Here is an 18,380-nt window from a genome sequence, read left to right as displayed (position 1 = left end):
GAGGGTCCCTGGCTCCCAATTGTTACATATCTGATTTTTTTTTTCAACCTTGTGATGGTGTGAACTAGTCACACTCAGTGCATTGTTTGGCCCAAGATGGGCTGCCTCTGGATGAACCCGTTGTAAGTTGAAACTATGATGTCAAATGCACTTTCTATTTAGGATATTTTCAGCTTACGCTGGGTTTATTGGAACAGTTTCATCCCATGGTAAGTCAGGGAGCATATGTGCTCATAAAAGTGGAGACGATCTCATAGATACCGTGAGATATAGTGTCTCTGATGTTATAGAGATACGATGAAAACAATCAAGTGGGACTTGGAAGCCTTGGAGGGACTCACATGGGCGGCTCCTGGAATGCAATCTTGAGCGCCACTGGCTTCTGAATGTGACATCTGTACCTTCTGCTTAGCCCAGTGTGTTATCGGCTGCTCTCGAGGGCAGAGAGGTCCAGCGTTCCTGTGTTTAGGTATTTGAGCTGCCTTAAGAGGCTAGGTCAATTCTCACTGGTGTCTTCAGGGCTTTAGGCCTTCTGAACAAGCAGGAGGAAGCACGACTTTGTAGAGCTTTGGAAATCTCAACGGACTTCAGGGCCATCCCCTTTGGCAGGAGAGAGCCCCACTGGAGGCGAGCAGGGTGCCGTGCGGGCCTCTGCTGGGCCCAGGCATGTACGGACGTTGTGAGGGCCACAGGACACAGATCGGTCTTGGTTCACAACTGGTGTCGATGGCCACGCAGCATTTCTGCCAGGTACATGAGTGCGGGGACTTGGGTTTTGGGGTGTGCGTCCTGGTTGCCTAGTTGCTTGGAAGACCCCCATTCAGACCCCAGCCTGAGTCACCGTGACAGGCCTCCTGCTTCACACGCCACACGGAAGCCGTGGCGTCGGTCACTGACGTCCACCGGGTGTCAGATGTGCGTGTGTATCTTCCTTGGTCTCGGGATGTGTCTTGTTTTGAGGTTATAGTAAACGTTCTTTACGAGGGGTTTTGGATTTTTTATGTTGTTTGCAAGGAGGCAGCAGGGAGTGCTTGAGCAATGAGATCCCCTTTCCAACCAATACAATTTCAGATCCCAGCAGGTAATTAAGGCAGCGGAGCTGTGGGATCACCTTTGCAACCAATGAGAATTCAGATCCCAGGAGGTAATGACGGCAGCGGGGCGGGTGTCAGAACCCTGAACTGTGGCTGTTTCTGGTGTCTTGCCCCGCGGACAGAGCGTGCTGGGGCCTCCGTGGTCCTCTGTGGGGTGAGTGGAGCGCATGAGCTGGGTGCTGCTGGGCCCTGGCTGGCTCCCCAGCCCGGGGTTTATGCAGGACTCGTTAGACAACTTGGAACCCAGAAAGCAGCACGAGGAGAACGGGATTGTGCCTTTCTGGATCCTTGGTGCTTCCCAGTCTCAGACACTGAGTAGGCTCTGAGGGGTCTCGCCGGGAAGACTTGCACAGTCGGCCCCCGGGATGGAGTGGGGCTGCAGCGGGTCTTGCAGGAGCTGGAAGTGGGGGTGAGTGTCTCGCAAGCGGGACCTTTCAAGTGGGCCCAGCAGGATGCATCTGTGGAAATGGTGCCACCTAACGCAGGGCTGCGGCCAGCAGGACCTGAAAGGCTACAGCGGGCTGTGTTTCTGCTCTCTCTCTCTCGAGTCTCTGCACGGTTTTCCTTGGTTTTTGTCTGTTTGGAGGACGCTTCCCCCTTTCTTGCGCTTACCTAGCCTTCTGAGCTTCTTTGTTGAGTACGACAAAGCCCTGAGAAGGCATTTTTATCGCATAATTGTGTTATCCTGGTGGCTGGATAAATGACCTGCAAATGTGGGTGACTCAGGAGCTCTGAGGGTGTTCAATATCCAAGACAGAGGTGGGAAGGAAATGTTCAGGCAGGCATCAGAGGATCTGTTCTCTGCTTTACACTGGGGCCCTGGTTTGCTGACAGTCTTCACACTCGATCCAAGATGGGGGATAATGAAGTCTCACGGATTCGGCTTCAGCTGAGAGCTGCCTCCAGCACAGTCTTGTGTGAGTAACAGTTTCTATGTTTGGTGCGAAGGGCGGGCGTCAGTCAGTTGATCTTATTTGTGGTGGTGCTTATGGTGGGTTTTCCGTAAGGAATGTAGACTTTATTAGCTTTGGCAAGGGAATCCTGAGTGATAAATTGGAAGAATGTCTCAGGAAATTCTGGAACCTGCAGTGAATCTGGAATCTGTATGAAATTGAGATTTGGATTCTCACGATTTCCTAATGCTACCCCGAAACCCAGTAGTTGAGACAGTCGTAGAGCTTCAGTTGTGCTGCCCCGGTTCCCCATTTTAAAAGGGACACGTTGCTTTCCTCTAGAATGTTCTGAGCTCTGAGTGCTGCCGGCAGAGTGACCAGCTCTCTGCATCAGAGGGGAAGCCAGGGCTGCGTTCACGGCGTCGCGGCAGCCGGGAGCTGACCCTGGACCTCAGGCACGTGTGAGGCTGACCATTTTCTGTAAACTCCAAGGGTGCAGTGGTCTCCTTGGCCCTTTACAGTCTTCTGAAGCTTTTGATGTGTCTGCACTTTGTAGATTTTTCAGAAGTAGACAGCCTTTTCCCACACCCTTGGGCTGAGTTTCGTCAGAGGCTGGTGTGTGGGAAGCACCACACCCACATTCTGACAGGGAAGACTCTGGTGCCCAACTGAGGTCAGAGTGGAAATTTGTTCTTCCTTCCCTCCAGTCTGGTCCAGCTGCTCCCTGCTTGGCCAGAAGAAAATCATGCTTATTCAAGTCGTAGGCAAACCCCCGAAGTCAAACATTTGTCTTTTTTCTTTAATATGCCCATTTAGTTTATATGGAATGATAGCTAGAGAAATGCCTTTTAGGGGAAAATTAATTTCCTTAATTACAGAGAACTTTTTGGATAAAAATCAGGAGGCTATTTTGTAATAAGATCTAGTTAAATACTACAGTGGAAAGCTCCTTATATTTGGTCTTACACTTGGGCCCTGAGTGCGTGTCCGCATGCTCGTGCTCATGACGCCAGGCGCAGATGTGAACTACAGGCACAGTACATACTTTCTGGTTGCTTTTTTGAACGTCTTATTGCTTGACCTCTCCGACTCAAATGTTGAGTTATGTTGATTCTGTTCAGAATGTTTATCCCTCCGTCTAGGGTCCAGTCGTCTTTCAGGGAGGAACCGTCTTCCTCATCTCTGTCTCCTACAGTATTGTATATTTAATAGTCAAATATTTATAGGTTACATGGGTGACTGATCTGTTCATTAGGAGGAAAACAATGCCAATTTTCACATCATTATAATGGACTTGTTAAATGATTGTTAGTATAATGAAGTTTCCATGGCAAAAGAGGCTTTGCAGATGTGAGTGTAACGGACAGTGAGATGGCGGAGGACCCTGGGTTGTCCAGGCGGGTCCAGTGTCTTCACATGTGCCTTTTGAGAAGGCAGTACGAGGGTCTGCCTCAGAGGAGGAGACCTGAGGACGAGATAGAGGCCAGAGGGCTGTGGGGGTGAGGGCAAGTGTGGGGCAGGGGCAGGGTCCGGAGAGGTGCAGGACTGAGGCCGGGGCAGTGGTAGGAGGGGTGTGGGGCTGTGAGCCAAGCTGCATGGTGGCTTCTATGAATTGGGAGACTCCAGGCAGGAATACAAGCTACTGAGCCCTTGACTTCAGCCCTGGGACTCCTGACTCCCAGGGCTGAGAGGAGGTTTGCATTTGTGGTAATTTGTTGCAGCAGCAATAGGAAGCTACTGCATTGTATCTGTTCTTCACCTCCAAACCTTTGAAAAGTAACCCTGTTGTATTGGCCTTTTGTGTGCCCTAAATTCTAATGAGATGGTTTGTAGGAAATAATGGACACAAACGATGGCAGAACAAAAAGTTGGACAGAAGCAGTGTCTTCTGTGGTTCTGTAGTTTGGGTCTGGGAAGTTAGATTTCGGTCAGAGTGTGTGGTCTTGTTCAGCGTATACCTGGAGTACTTGTTCAGAGCTCCTGGGGGAGTGGTCTTTAACACTGTTAGGATTAAAACTCCAAGCACATCAGGGCCAGAGTTCCTGAGTCAGTGTTAGGCGACCTTTGAATAAGAGTTGGCATGTAGAGTCTGCCCACTTTACTAGTATGAAGAAGCAAAATCTTTTTTTTTTTTTTATTTTTTGAGATGGCGTCTCGTTCTATCACCCAGACTGGAGTACAGTGGCGAGGCCTCGGCTCACTGCAAACTCCGCCGCCTGTGCTCAAGTGAGTCTCCTGCTTCAGCCTCCAAATTGCATGATTTATTTTCCTGTTTTATATACTTAGTATGTGAAAACTCTGCAAACTTTATTAATACAAATGACATGCCAGAACTTAGGAGAATCTGGTATTTTCCCATGCAAATTAGTAGTGATGTGGAATTCCTGGGCTGATTTGGTTTTATAAGACATGGGGCAGATTCTTTGCCTTATTTCCGTGGAACTAACAATTGTTAATCACCCAGCACTCTTACCTCCCCCAACAGCTCAGGTGAGGGGGGTGTTACCCCCACTGTCGTGATGAGAGGCAGGAGACTGAGGCTTAGATGAGCAGGTGACACATTACTGTCCAGCCCCACCCACCCTGTAGTTTCCTGCCATGGCTCAGCTGTCTTCCTGCAAGAAAGGACAGACACCCTGGTGCTGGGTAGAATTCCTTGTGAACCCCTTTCCATCCTCCAGGGAGTTCTTGCTTTACAGTGGTGGCTCATGGGGAGTCCTCTGGCCCACTGAGAAAGTGACTCATGTTGTGACATTACTGTCTCTGTCCGGCTGCTGTCGATTGGGTGATTTGTAAAGAGACATTTATTGCTCACAGCTCTGGAAGCTGGAAAGTCCAAGGTCAAGGCAGTCCAAGGTCAAGGCACCTGCACATCTGGTGCCCCAGGGCCTGTGGCTCACAGACGGCAGCATCTCGCCGGGTCTTGCGTGGCAGCGGTCATCTCGTCAGAACTCACGTGGTGGAGGAGCAGGAGGGCTCCTCCAGGCCTCCCAAGAAGGACACCAACCCTGGTCCTGAGAGCAGGACCTCCCAAAGGCCACACCTCTTAATGTATCCCTTCGGAGATGGTTTCAGCATGAGGTTTTGGGGACATTCAGGCCAGAGCCATTGCTCTGCTGGGGTGTTAGGGCTGCATGGCATCATTACTGCAGCAGAGCCACAGCTTCTTATCTGCATTTGCTGCAGGAGAAGGACGCAGGTGCCTGTGCAAGTTGGGGTTCGGTGCAAGAAGTGGAGACCCTCTGGGAATCTTAGCAGGAGGAACTTAAGGACTTTGAGAACTGACACCTTAGGACTGTAGTTTTCTTCAGACTGTAAAAACCTTGGTGTGTGATAATACTGAACATTGCCTGAGCCCTGTGATCCTTCAAAACAGTGATGGTTAAGACATTCCCCTTCCCCACAACTGCGCCCCCACTTTTACTTCAAGAAGCCCGTTCCCATGTGGCTTAGGCTGACTGGTGGGATGACCATTTACCGAGGACAAGACCAGGTACAGGCCTTCAAACCCCCCTTCTCTGCCTTATAAGTGATTAGCTAAACTGCCTGTTCCCACTGATCAATCACTTCCCACCTTGAAATGGTTCTTCGTGGTGCATTTGCGCCTAGGGGGATGGACTTGTCTTTGACTGTCGCCTTCCACAGAGGACAGTTAGGGTGGGCAGGAAAGAATTCTCTGCTACAGGTCTGCATTCCTGGCTGTTTCCAGAAGTGGGAATTCTGGTGCCCTGGAGTGTGGGAATGGATTTCTAGTGTCCCAGCTTCAGGTGGAGTTGAAATTGAGTGAGGCAACCCACCACACCCATCTGGAGCCAGGGACTAGAGCCATTTTTAAAGTGGCAGTTTCTCCATAAGATTACCCAAAAAATGCGCTCAGCACGTTTCTTTCTTTCTCATATGCATTTGGCCATCTAAAATGGGAATGGTGGTTTTTTGAAGCATGGATGTAGTTTTAAATTTTGAGTATTGTAAACCTTAATTTAGCTTCTTAAAATGTTTGCCTGATTATCTGGAGATTTACTAAACCTTTGGAGTGGTAAAAATGAGTTGATCTATATGACTTTGCTTTCTATGATGCAATGAAAGTACTCTAATTAAAACCTCTGCAGTTGGGTCAGCACGCGATTGGCCAAAACAAATTCTGCTTTTTGGGTTTCTTTAACCAAACAAGGGAGTAGAGTGTAGGCTGAAGTGGCAAATTCATTTCAGAGCACGCCAGAGCCCTCGTGACACCACAGAGCCACACCTAGGAAGATGTGGTTTCTGTAACAAGCTTTGGAAAACCAAAGTTCAACTTAATTATCCAACTTTGTTACAGAAAAAGCTTAGACCAGATGGCCAAAGACCTGATTGTTTCATGGTTGAGACATGGTTATAAAATTGCCCTTACTTGGTGCCAATCAGTGTTGGTCCACAGTGATACTCCTCCAACCTCACTGAATAGTTTGGAGACTGATATGAGACTGTGAAAATCTCCTTAAGGTGAAAAGGTCTCTGGAGCACCTGGGAATATCTGCACACCCGTGGCCATTCCCCTATAAGATGGAAAGGACGGCTGGGTCACGCGGGAGCATCCGCACACCCGTGGCCGTCCTCTTTAAGACGGAAAGGGCTGCTGGGGTGCCCCGCAATGTCTGCACAGCCGCGGCCATTGTGGCTGTCCCCCTTTCTGCTCAGTCACCTCTGTGTCCCCGCATTCAGGCTTTGGGACACTCATGAACAGCTCGTACCCTGGGCTGGTGAGGAAAGAGTGGGAGGTTGTTCTGAGGCTCTGTCACTGTCTGCCCTGTCATGAGCTGGGCAAGGCAGTGGCAGTGACCCTGGAGGAGTCTGGTCAGTGAGGGCTCCGGCAGGAAGTGCTGAGGCTTGAGGTGGCTCTGCCAGTCGTCACCAAATGTCTTCCCTCTTATTTCCATGATTCCTTCTAGTTCTGCACCTTGCACTGCAGAGTCTCTGTGTGTCTATAAATACACATGAGTTACGATACAGGTGTCTCTTTCCCCTCTTTCAGGGGCTGGGCCCAGGGAGTGAAGTGCAAGACTCCCTTACTGCTGGATGCCCACCAGCACGAGGCACTGCCTGCCCTGCTGACGAATGCCTACAGCGAGTCCTGGAAGCCTCCTTCTGAGCACCTGGCCTGTTGACGGTGTATACGGGAGACAACGGAGCTCCCCTTGCCCCACCCTGAGCAGAGACTGGGGAGGCGGGGGCAGCACTGCCCCCATGGTGCATCCTTGGTGCATGGAGGAAAGTCTGTTTAGCCGGGCGAGGTGGCGGGCGCCTGTAGTCCCAGCTACTCGGGAGGCTGAGGCAGGAGAATGGCGTAAGCCCGGGAGGCGGAGCTTGCAGTGAGCTGAGATCCGGCCACTGCACTCCAGCCTGGGCGACAGAGTGAGACTCTGTCTCAAGAAAAAAAAAGAAAAAAAAAACACAGCCCATCCTCTCAAAAGCAGGGTGACAACCACATTTACTTCTGGAATCTTAAGAAAGGGCCTGTCTCTTTGAGAGAAGAATGTGGCATGAATGTGTGTACCTCCTTTGTTTTTTTTGAGACAGTTTCCCTCTGTCACCCAGGCTGGAGTGCGGTGGTGCAATCTCAGCTCACTGCAAGCTCTGCCTCCCGGGTTCATGCAATTCTCCAGCCTCAGCCTCCCAAGTAGCTGGGACTACAGGCACCCGCCACCACGCCTGGCTAATTGTTTGTATTTTTAGTAGAGACGGGGTTTCACCGTGTTAGCCAGGATGGTCTCGGTTTCCTGATCTCTTGATCTGTCCACTTCGGCCTCCCAAAGTGCTGGGATCATAGGTGTGAGCCACCGCGCTGGGCCGTATGTGTGTACCTCTTTACAAGTCTTGCCCGATCTTGGCATTGAAAAATTATTGAAAACCTTAAGGATGTAACTGACAAGATCTTTATAGATTTCTCCAAGTAAAAATTTGGAAAAGTGAAGTGAACCCATAATTTGTTTTATTTCTGAGTCCCACACTTGGATTTTTAAATGTGGGCAAAACATCTGTATGTTCTTCAGCCTGATTTCCGTGGAATCGTGAAAGAAACGTGCTGAAGTTGCCGTGCGGATTTTGTTATGTGGCGGTGACAAGTGGGGCTGGTCATTAAACAACTGGAGGGATCCCTATCCTTTCTGTGCTCTTGTTGGACACTAGGCACGTGCTTGGGTGTTTTCTGTGTGTGTGGACAAGATGAGGACAGAATTTCCAGATTCACACGGTGGTATCTTCTCCCTTTTCTGTTAAAACGTGTCTTCTGCTGCTTCTACATAGACCAAGTGTTTCTTTCTCTTGCCTGTCTACAGAAACGCTGTTTAACAAAAACTGCATTGTAAGCATGTGAAGCTGAATTCCACATGATAAAGCAGATAGAGATGACTGAGTATACTGTTTTGTGGAAGGAAGGTTTAAAATGATTTTTAGCTTTTTCCCTGAAATAGGGAATACTTTTAACTTTTTCCCTGAGATAGGGAATAATGAAATGGGAAAATAATTAAATTTTCCCATATAATTGTTAGATTATATTTAATTATTAGATTATTCATGTATTGCAAGGGAAAAAGGAACTAGATCATCCCATGTACCCAAATGAAAATTTAAAGGGTATGGGCGAGTTCATTTGAACTCCTTTAATTTGTTTTTGTTTGTTTGTTTTTGACAGTCTCACTCGGTTTCTCAGGCTGGGTGCAGTAGTACAATGACAGCTCTCTGCAACCCCAACCTTCTAGGCTCAAGTGATTCTCCTGCCTCAGCCTCCCCAACTGCTGGGATTTACAGGCGTTAACCACCACACACAGCTTATCACCTCTTGGAGACTAGCTATGAGTTTGGGCATTCACTGAACTATATTTTGGTTAATTCTCAAAGTTTGTCACTGTTTATCTTTAATTTGCTAAAAATCTACATATATTGTAAAATGAGTTACATTTCCTTAGCATTCACGGATTCCCTGTTAGTGGGGCAGAGACGCAGAAGGGCAGAAGGCATTCGGACGTCATCAGGTTTGCAGTTGAGTGCTTTCCCCGAACACACTGGAGCTCTGGGCTCTGTGGCCCCACGGGGGTCCTCTGTCCACTGAGGGGGCCAGGTTACCTGGGAGGTCCCTCCAGCCTCTGCAATTTTGCCCTTTTCAGGTTAACATCTCATCGTTGTCCTGGACAGCACTGTCTTTCGTTCACTGACCCATGAGTGGACAGCTGGTCAGTGGCCAGTGCTGCTTCCTTCAGCTGGGAGGTGGTGATGTGATAACACTTCCGTGGAAATTGGTTCTTGGTGTATTAAGGGTTCAGTTGTATGTTTATTTTTAATCTGCACCTCTGAATTGGTCTTTTGATTGCAAAGAGATTGCTTACTGGATTTGTTTCTGAATATTTGGTGGATAACAGGAGAACCTTGCTTATCTGTGTGTTCATTTAATGTGTTTTTGCCAGGCATTTATATGGGTGTGTTAGCCCCTAGCCCACTTTCTGTGTGTGGTGGAGTCATTGAAATCATTTATGTGAAGTCTCTCTTCTATCAAGGCTAGAGGACGTGGGGTGGTGTCTCCCTAAACTAGAGGGAAATGGCATTGTTCTGCCCTCCTCCCTGGGAACGCTGGTGTTTCCAGGTCTCTGAACTTGGCTCCCACACTGGGAGAGTGGCTGTGGCTTCTGGAGCCCGTTTTGGGCGGGACTGACTCCTTCATTTGCTTTATTCCCCACCGTCTTTGCTGCTTTGTGACGCAGGGATGAGGGAGTTGGGCCCGGGGGCCTTGCCTGTGCCTGAAGGGCCCGATGCAGAAAACTCCTGGTGGGAAGGATGTTCCTTGAGGGCAGCTTTTGGAGTCTCTTCCTACTTTTAACTAAGAAGCAGCTATTCACATGGTTCTATTCTGCTGGTGTGTTTCAAAATAATTGGTGTAGAGTTGCGAAGATGTCCGAGACACCCATGATCCACTCCGGGCCAGTGCCGGGCATTGTGCTCAGATGCCTTCAGACCACATTCACATGCCAAAGATTCTTGCTTGGTTATTCTCAAACTTAAGAGAATCTAAAACGCGAGCCACGGTATGGATTTTCTCTTGAGCCCCCATGACTTTGCCTTGTATTTTGGGCATGAATGACTTCATCAAGGGGAAAGAATTTGAGGAAGGAGCCTCTGAGGCTAGGAGGGGGTGGGAAGGGGTGGGGGGAAGAGGAGGGAAAAGGAGCTGTAGAGGGAGGAACCAGGCTGGGGCTGGGGCGTCTCCCCATGATGCTCCCCCACCCCTGGCGCGAGGCCCCAGGGACTGACTGATTTTCCCACAAGAAATGTGTATAATTGCGTGTCTGTTTTGTGGGCTGGCCATTTGGATTGAGGGAATGTCTGTGTTGTGATTCCTTATTGATTCGAAGGTTGGAAAGGTTTGTGCTCAATACAGGGGTCTCTTGGTGCTATGGGAAATGTGATCGCAGCTGCCTTCTGGGTGGGGAGAGCCCTCGAGGCCATCAGTGGTGGCCGGTGTCGGCCTTCGCTTCCCTGGGTGAGCTGCCCTCAGGGTGGGAAGGGAGGCCCTCGGTGGTGGCCGCTGTTGGCCTTCGCCTCCCTGGGTGAGGGCTGCTCCATCCCCGGCTCTCCGACTCCTTGCCTGGCACCTTCCTCGTTGGGGGCCGTGATCCATCAACTTTGTCCACGCGTGTCCTGCAGACTAGTGCTGACTGCAGGTTGAGGAGTGGTCAGAGGAGGCCAGAGGAGGCCCTCGTGATGCAAAGCTAAACGTTTAATGATGGCGCTGCTGAGTGCATGAGCCACGTCAGCCCAAGAGTCTGAGTAAGAGGAAACCGCGGGGTGGAGGGAAGACTGGACAGATGGGTGCTTTCCTCGGCCCCTGGGAGCACGGCCATGTCCACGCTCAGACCTCCTGGTTTCTCCCATATTTCCATAAATAGCAAGGGAAGGATATGGGGCACCCAGGGACCTCAGGGGTATAAGCTGTGTCCTCGCGTGGCCCCAGCTGTGGCCAGTGACGTTATTCTCTTTAACCTCAGGCTTATTTTCTATAAAAACACAAAGGGACAGAAGTAGTTCAAGGGCCTGTAAAGACTTACGTAATTGTTAATAGGCCTACTTTTATGCTTTCTTATGTATTAAGAGCAAATCATGAAACAAACTCATTTCTGTTTGAAGAAATCTTTACTGCTCTCATTTTTGTGGCAAGCAGCCTTGATTCTTTGCTTAGTGAGCGTTAGTGCCCTCCTGCCCAGTGCTGCTGCCTGGCGTGTCCTCGCACACACCTCTGTCCATTGGTCTCCGTTCACCTTTCCGCCTAGAATTGTAGGAGGGGCGCTGGGATCTTAGGGCTAGAAAGAAACCCTGAAGACCACTTTTAGGGGCGACTTTTAGTCAGGGCTTCCAGAGAGACAGCCAGCCAGGTGTGCGTGTGTCTCCAGGGCGAGGCCTGCTGCAGGGGCTACAGAGTCCAAGAAGCCCCAGGACCCACAGCCTGCAAGCTATAGTCCTGAGAGGGTGTGGCTTGAAGACTTGAGAAGCGGAGGTTGCAGATCCGACCAGGGTCTGAGGAGCTGAGACCCAGGAGCACGGGCTGCAGAAGACAGATGTCACTGGCCCATCAGCCAGAGAGGTGGAGTGAACCCAGTTTTCCCCGCCTTGCTGTTTTACTCGGGCCCTGGGGGGATAGGGTGGTGCCCCCCACACCGGCGAGGATGGGTCTCCACTCAGTCCAGAGACAAACATGCATCTCACACAGAAATAATGCAGAACCAGCCATCTGGGCACCCCGGGCATGCTCAGGTTGATGCACAAAACCAATGCCGCGCGTGGCCCTGACATCTGCGTGTTCGCATCACTCCACACACATTGCTCAGTCATCACCTTGGTGAGTTTGTAAGCTCGTTGTGTGGTTCTGGGGCTCTTTGTCCCTGGTGATGAGAGGCTCCCCACTGTCCCAGCTCAGGTATGGAAGGTGATGGCACCAGCGGCTCCTTGTTTCTCAGACACCTGAGTGGGTGCTCTGTGCAGCCAGTTCAACCTGCAGCAGCATCTGTTTCCTATGCCGATTCCATTCGGAGTATGTGCCTCCCTTCTGTTGAGGGTGCAGCCTTCTTGAAGGGAAGAACTGTGTCCTCTTCGCCTATATCGCCTGTGGTGTATCTCATGGCTGAATAAGTAGCTATAGGATACCTCGGTGGCTGAATGATAGGTTCATTGGAAGGAAAACTTTATATTTTTTTTTCTTTTTGGGATGGAGTTTCACACTCAACGCCCAGGCTGACGTGCAATGGCACGATCTTGGCTCATTGCAAACTCTCCCTCCCGGGTTCAAGTGATTCTCCTCCCTCAGCCTCCCAAGTAACTGGGGCTACAGGCTTCCGCCACCATGCCTGGCTAATTTTCGTATTTTCGTTAGAGAAGGGGTTTCACCATGTTGGCCAGGCTGGTCTTAAACTCTTGACCTCAGGTGATGCACCCACCTCGGCCACCCAAAGTGCTGGGATTACGGCCATGAGCCCCTGCACCCAGGAACTTAATACCGTTTTTTTTTTTTTCCTTTAAATCGTAATGGGCTTGTTAAATGCTTACGTTTTTTTTTTTTTAATTTATTATTATTATACTTTAAGTTCTAAGGTACATGTGCATAACGTGCAGGTTTGTTACATATGTATACTTGTGCCTTGTTGGTGTGCTGCACCCATCAACTCGTCAGCACCCATCAACTCGTCATTTACATCGGGTATAACTCCCAATGCAATCCCTCCCCCCTCCCCCCTCCCCATGATAGGCCCCGGTGTGTGATGTTCCCCTTCCCGAGTCCAAGTGATCTCATTGTTCAGTTCCCACCTATGAGTGAGAACATGCGGTGTTTGGTTTTCTCTTCTTGTGATAGTTTGCTAAGAAGGATGGTTTCCAGCTGCATCCATGTCCCTACAAAGGACACAAACTCATCCTTTTTGATGGCTGCATAGTATTCCATGGTGTATATGTGCCACATTTTCTTAATCCAGTCTGTCACTGATGGACATTTGGGTTGATTCCAAGTCTTTGCTATTGTGAATAGTGCCGCAATAAACATACGTGTGCATGTGTCTTTATAGCAGCATAATTTATAATCCTTTGGGTATATACCCAGTAATGGGATGGCTGGGTCATATGGTACATCTAGTTCTAGATCCTTGAGGAATCGCCATACTGTTTTCCATAATGGTTGAACTGGTTTACAATCCCACCAACAGTATAAAAGTGTTCCTATTTCTCCACATCCTCTCCAGCACCTGTTGTTTCCTGACTTTTTAATGATCGCCATTCTAACTGGTGTGAGATGGTATCTCATTGTGGTTTTGATTTGCATTTCTCTGATGGCCAGTGATGATGAGCATTTTTTCATGTGTCTGTTGGCTGTATGAATGTCTTCTTTTGAGAAATGTCTGTTCATATCCTTTGCCCACTTTTTGATGGGGTTGTTTGTTTTTTTCTTGTAAATTTGTTTGAGTTCTTTGTAGGTTCTGGATATTAGCCCTTTGTCAGATGAGTAGATTGCAAAAATTTTCTCCCATTCTGTAGGTTGCCTGTTCACTCTGATGGTAGTTTCTTTTGCTGTGCAGAAGCTCTTTAGTTTAATGAGATCCCATTTGTCAATTTTGGCTTTTGCTGCCGTTGCTTTTGGTGTTTTAGACATGAAATCTTTGCCCATGCCTATGTCCTGAATGGTACTACCTAGGTTTTCCTCTAGGATTTTTATGGTACTAGGTCTAACATTTAAGTCTCTAATCCATCTTGAATTAATTTTCGTATGAAAAAACTGCTTTAAAGTTCATGTGGAACCAAAAAAGAGCCCGCATCTCCAAGACAATCCTAAGTCAAAAGAACAAAGCTGGAGGCATCACGCTACCTGACTTCAAACTCTACTACAAGGCTACAGTAACCAAAACAGCATGGTACTGGTACCAAAACAGAGATATAGACCAATGGAACAGAACAGAGTCCTCAGAAATAATACCACACATCTACAGCCATCTGATCTTTGACAAACCTGAGAGAAACAAGAAATGGGGAAAGGATTCCCTATTTAATAAATGGTGCTGGGAAAATTGGCTAGCCATAAGTAGAAAGCTGAAACTGGATCCTTTCCTTACTCCTTATACGAAAATTAAATGCTTACGTTAATGTTTATTTTTAAAAATGTTATCTGTGACCTTTCAGCTTTTCATAGCACTTCTCGTGTGAATATTTTAAAAAGGCCCTTTAGTCGTGGGGGAGAAGGAGGTTATCCCTTTCAGCAGAGGGAGATGGAAGAACAGGCCCTGGTGGGTCTGAGCACAGGCAGTCACCCCAGCCTTGGTGCTTGCTTAGGTCTGTTCTCCGTTCACCGTAGCCGCATCCACTCTCATTGTCAGCTTAAAAATAAGCTTTTTCCTCTTTCTAATCGGAACAGTTAGTTTGTTAACCGTCACATTAAGGTATCGAGAATGATGGCTTTCAGGCCTCAGATATGACACAAGTAATAAATGCAGCTGACCCTGAACAACATGGGTTTTGAGCTTCGAAGGATCACTTATGTTAATTTTTTTTCCAACCAAACCCTTACTGAAAAAACCTGGCTTTGTGGAGGGCCGACGTTTCCTACATGTGGTTCCATAGGGTGGCCGTGGGGTCCTGTGGATACGTAGATTTGGGTAAACTCGGGGCGTGTTCTGGAATCCATGTCCCTGTGTATACAGAGGGACAATTGCAGCTTTTTAGAAGTTTGTGTCCTGCCTTGTCCTAAAAAGGTTCCAAGGTGGATGCAAAATTATTTCATTCCTTTGGTTTTCTTGGTGGGATATTGATGTTTATTCTTCAGTGTCTAATATCCTGAGTGAACAGAGTTACCGCTTCAGGAACAAAGCCAGTCTGGAAACACATATTGAGATATCCACCTTTTCTTCATGGTTTCACAAAAGGCCATGATCATATTTTATTCAGTTGAACTGTAGGAAACTGCCAATATTTGCTGTTTTTGGCCTACAAAATGGCAAGTTCGTACGATATTAAAAACAAAGGCTTCCTGGATGGGGAAAATAGGAATCGGTAAGAACCTGAAGTTCTCTGTCATGGCCTCTGAGTCACAGGTAAATAAACCTGCGTGAGGGGGAGTTGACTGTACAGTATTTTCCTTCTGTTTTGATACTGTCAGAAAAAGGTCAGTTCCAATGTGTTGGGTCCCTTTGCCTCAGCTTTGCTGCAGAAGGGACTTGCCATTATACCTCTTGTTCCCAGTGCCCAGGAGGCTGATGCCACATAGAAGACCTGCAGGTCGGTGGATGTGAAACAGGCATCGGACACGCTGTGCACCTTGGGACGCATCTGAGAAGTGTGTGCTTGCAGCAGATCTGAGGTGAGGGCGTGTTCCATCTCCTCTCCCTTCTCTGGCTTTGCAGGCCTTTGAAGTTGGTCCTGGAAGGTGAAATTAGTTAATGCTGATTTAAGCTCCAGGTCAAAGCCTGGGGGCCGAAGAGACCCGCCCTTCACTAGGAGTGTGAAGCATTGGGCCCTCCCATCAGGAGGCAGCAGGGACTCGAGAAAGCCCCACATGCCCTCCAGTTCCCTTATGTTGAAAGTTTTTGTACTCGGCCATGCCGGGTCATTTTGGGAGGTGAGTAGGGGATTCACATGGGGGTGTGCAGTATTCTTAGGTGTCAGGTGCGAGAGTTGAATTTGTAGAAGCTGTGCAGATAGGAAAGGGCCTGGCAGGGAGTGCTGTTTACACGGAGCCGATTTAACGCGAGGTCTGTGCTCTACCTGGGTCCGTGTCTGACTGCTGTCTCCCAGTCTGCAACAGGACGTTGACGTGACTTGGCGCCATCGTCCCACTCTGTGTAGATGTCTGAGGATCTGTGCGCAGCTGCTCTGTGAGAATGCGTTGTGATAATGAACTGAGAAACAGTGAACAAACCCTGAATTGGTTAGCACTGGTTCCACGGCCACTTCTGCTGTGGTTGGAGTCATTCATAATAAAGTGTGCTGGACTGCTATGCAGAGCTCTGAATTTCAGAGGCCCTTTAACTTGGCAGCTAACCAGTCGCTTCCTTCAGAAGACATTTGAGTCCCCTTTACCTACCAGGGTGACCCTGGGAGTTTGAAGATGAGTGAGACAAGCCCTCTGTGTCCTGTGGATTTTACTGTCCAGAGGGGAGACAGATGTGGATGGTGAAGGAGGCCCTATCAGAGGTCAGTGCACGTCAGTTTTGTTTCTTCAGCACTTGCTGTGTTCAGGGGGTGCCCCGGGCCATGTGCAGAGCATCTGGGGACCCTGCCCATGGCATCCCAGGCACAGCTAGCATCTGCGCCATCTTCATACTTGGCCTGAGTTTTGGGGAAGTACCGAGGATGGCTTCTGCCTTTGCTGGAGAGAGTTGGAAGTCAGGGCAGCCCTCCACAAGGAGATGATCGCCAGCTGATTCCTCAAGAAAGAGAGGTGGTCCCCACATGGGTAGAGCAGGGCAGCATGTACAGACCTGGGTGTGGGTCTGGGGCATGTGCATCTGAGTGGGTTCTGCTGGGAGACAGCAGGGGTGAGGTGTGAAGGCAAGTTGGAATTTACAGGATAAATTATCACTAAGGCGATGCCTGGAAAACATAAAATTGGGACTCTCTGGGGTAAACGTGGACTTAGGGTGACCCTGGGCGTGGGTGTTTTCAGGCTCTGAAGGCAGAGATTTAGGAAATTGGGGCAGAGCTGAGCCCCAGACGAGGATGAAGACCACCCTTGGGATGTTGAATGAGACAGGGGTGGAAACCCAGTGAATGTCCTGGGGGGTCAGTCCAGCAGGCAGGCAGCAGAGGAGACCGGTGTCCTCAAAGGCCCCTTGGGCCTACCTCTCAAAGTGCTGGGATGACAGGCATGAGCCACTGCTCCCTGCTGATACTTTTAAAATTTCTAAGCTACTCTCTCTCATACCCACTCCCGTATTTTTTTAAAAAAACCAGGTTTATGGCTATATTTTTTCCAAGGGAACCAAACAGTTACCTGTTTGAAGTACAAATAACACCGTGTTTAAAAACCGAAAATGCCACTTTGCATAGAAGTTTCCAAATACCCAGTTGGTTTGAGCCTTGCATTGCAGTGTCACTACCTGCTCTTAAATTTCTACCCGATGTATAGATAGCGAGACAGGGACGGCTCGTACATCTTCAGGTTTCAGTTCTACTACCTTGGGCTATATTTTCATTTATTTTGGCACAACTGTGGGTGTGGCAAGCAATGCCAGGGTATTTATTTTGAAGCGTGTCCAATAACAGTTGGGAAGATTTTCACATTTTTAGAATTTTCATAGTAATAGTTATAATTTACAAAGAATTTAAAATTGTGTAGTCATTATTTTGCTTTTTTCTAGATGTGCCCCGAAACAGGGTTGCTAACTATCATTCTACATCACAGGATTCAGAACAGTACCCTTTTGGAGCAGATGCCTGTAATCAAGGAATTCTGCCTAGTCAGTTCACTTTAAGCGTGTTTAAAAGGTTGTCTTTATCCTAGTTGGCACCTGTGGCTATAGTTTGTTTTCACTGCTGAAGAATATTCCACGATGGAAGCCGTAATTCATCTGTTTTTCATATCGGTGGACATTTGGATTATTTTGGGTGGGTGTGTATGTCTATTCAGCCTTCATTTTTTCAGGATTTTTTGTAGAAGATAATGTAACAGTGTAACATCCTCTGCTAGGGAGCCAACACGAACCCTGATTACAGCCACACAGACTCTCACACAGACTCTCAGGCCTTGTTACCAACACACAGAACCATTTTCTTAAGTTGAAACACAGTAGCAGAACCTGAAGCCATGTGAACGGTTCCTCCGATCTTACACTTGGAATTCACTTTTTATTACTATGTCTGCTAATTAGGAAGCATATCAATTATACAGAAATCTGAGAATGTAAAATTATACGTTTATAACAGAAAAAACCTTATTTAATAGCCCAGAACACATGGCTATGTTTTTCCCTCATGCCCCACCACTGTTTTCTTTGCTTGAAATGGGAAATGACACTTGAATGCGGTTTTCTAGCGACTGTTAGCCTGACATAGTTCTTCAGAGACAGAGGATGTAAAGCACATGGAGAATTTCTGTTTGTGGAATGTGATTTCCCGGTCGCCTCATTCAGGCTGCCGCCGCCTTCCCCTCTGGCCGCCTGCATCGTGGGACGTCTGAGAAGGTCCCTGTTTCATCCTCTGGAAATTCTGAAAAGGAAGGAGAGGAGGGTGTACAGGGTGTGGTGCATTTGTGTTGGTCTTCCAGCTTTTATTTGGAGTCTCCGCTACCTTGGTTCCTGCCTTTATGTCCCTAGCTCGTGGCTTCATCCTTGTGTCTAACTCACAGGCAGACAGATGGAAAGGGAAGTTGTATTCAGCCAACAGCTTGATCTTATTC

General features: G+C 48.4%; 1 long non-coding RNA gene across 1 annotated transcript in view; it reads left to right on the top strand.

Moving 5' to 3' along the window:
- Nucleotides 1-17,172, top strand: part of LOC139361299 (uncharacterized) — a 29,952-nt gene extending 12,780 nt beyond the window's left edge. The window contains exons 2-3 of the long non-coding RNA XR_011618843.1: nucleotides 15,227-15,344; nucleotides 16,071-17,172. This is a non-coding gene — a long non-coding RNA (uncharacterized lncRNA). The remainder of the gene's footprint in view (nucleotides 1-15,226; nucleotides 15,345-16,070) is intronic.
- The last annotated feature ends 1,208 nt before the right edge of the window (nucleotides 17,173-18,380 follow it).

Source organism: Macaca nemestrina, unplaced genomic scaffold, assembly GCF_043159975.1.
Source record: "Macaca nemestrina isolate mMacNem1 unplaced genomic scaffold, mMacNem.hap1 Scaffold_150, whole genome shotgun sequence".
Classification (NCBI taxonomy): Eukaryota; Metazoa; Chordata; class Mammalia; order Primates; family Cercopithecidae; genus Macaca; species Macaca nemestrina.
Note: the sequence above shows the minus strand (reverse complement) of the source record. Positions and strands in the feature narration are given on the sequence as shown.